Source organism: Schistocerca nitens, chromosome 4 (assembly GCF_023898315.1).
Source record: "Schistocerca nitens isolate TAMUIC-IGC-003100 chromosome 4, iqSchNite1.1, whole genome shotgun sequence".
NCBI classification, from domain to species: domain Eukaryota; kingdom Metazoa; phylum Arthropoda; class Insecta; order Orthoptera; family Acrididae; genus Schistocerca; species Schistocerca nitens.
In genome coordinates this window covers 524984321-524985437 of record NC_064617.1, presented here as the reverse complement: position 1 = coordinate 524985437, position 1117 = coordinate 524984321, and the positions used below count along the sequence as shown (strand labels likewise).

At 46.7% G+C, this 1117-nt stretch overlaps 1 pseudogene; it reads right to left on the bottom strand.

The window, feature by feature from the left end:
- Nucleotides 1–344: 344 nt before the first annotated feature.
- Nucleotides 345–462, bottom strand: LOC126254281 (5S ribosomal RNA; annotated as a pseudogene).
- Between the last annotated feature and the right edge of the window lie 655 nt (nt 463–1117).

Here is a 1117-nt window from a genome sequence, read left to right as displayed (position 1 = left end):
TCCAAGTGGGAGAAGAATATATAGAATACCCAAAGCATTAAAAGTAACATCTTAACGTTTTGTATTTCTTATTAAATCTGTCCCGAATCCTTCTGGGCTGACGGGGTACTACTTTCCCCTACATATAAGAACTAAACTCCTCCCGAACACGCCATGAAGGCCCAAAGGTACCGACCGTCCGCCGTGTCATCCTCGGCCCACAGGCGTTACTGGATGCGGATATGGAGGGGCACGTGGTCAGCACACCACTCTCCCGGCCGTATGTCAGTTTCCGAGACCGGAGCCGCTACTTCTCATTCAAGCAGCTCGTCAGTTTGCCTCACAAGGGCTGAGTGCACCCCGCTTGCCAACAGCGCTCGGCAGACCGAATGGTCACCCATCCAAGTGCTAGCCCAGCCCGACAGCGCTTAACTTCGGTGATCTGACGGGAACCGGTGTTACCACTGCGGCAAGGCCGTTGGCACCCCCTACATATATCTCATGAAATAAAATGACCATTAGAGAAAAATCACAGAAAGTCAAGTACATTATGAGTCTTAACGACAGTCGACTTTCCTGTCTTTAACCGTCGAATAGAGTAGGAAAGGGGGAAGAGTGGGTAACTAAGCAGGCCTGCTCTCCCTCAATCATCGTAAGGTAGATATACCGGATGAACGCAGTTCCCGAATTATTTCGGTGGTTATTCAAGGATATTTTTGTATTATTTTCGTATAAGTGACGCCTGGTCCCCGTCACTCATTACAGAATAATAATGTGTATGGGACAATCAGGTGAAAACGAGCCAGATGGAAAAAGTAAAACGGTTTATTATTTCAAAAGCAGTCGACGTAAATATTAACAGATCCCTCCCTTAATGGACAAATTTTTTTGTTTGCCTACAGAACCATGATTTTTCCCAGGCGTACCCCTCTTCGGCTGAAGCAAACCTATGGTTACGAATGTCTTTCTTCATGGCACTGGCAATATGAAAATCACATCGGGACTGTACGGAGGTGGGCCCGCCCAAATGTTGGCAAGGTGGTTTCGACTCGGCTGTACAAGTTTTTCTGGAACTAGCCCATTTTTCGATCTGTCTCGTTTTCATTTGACTGTCCCTTATAATTTACTCGGTCGATTA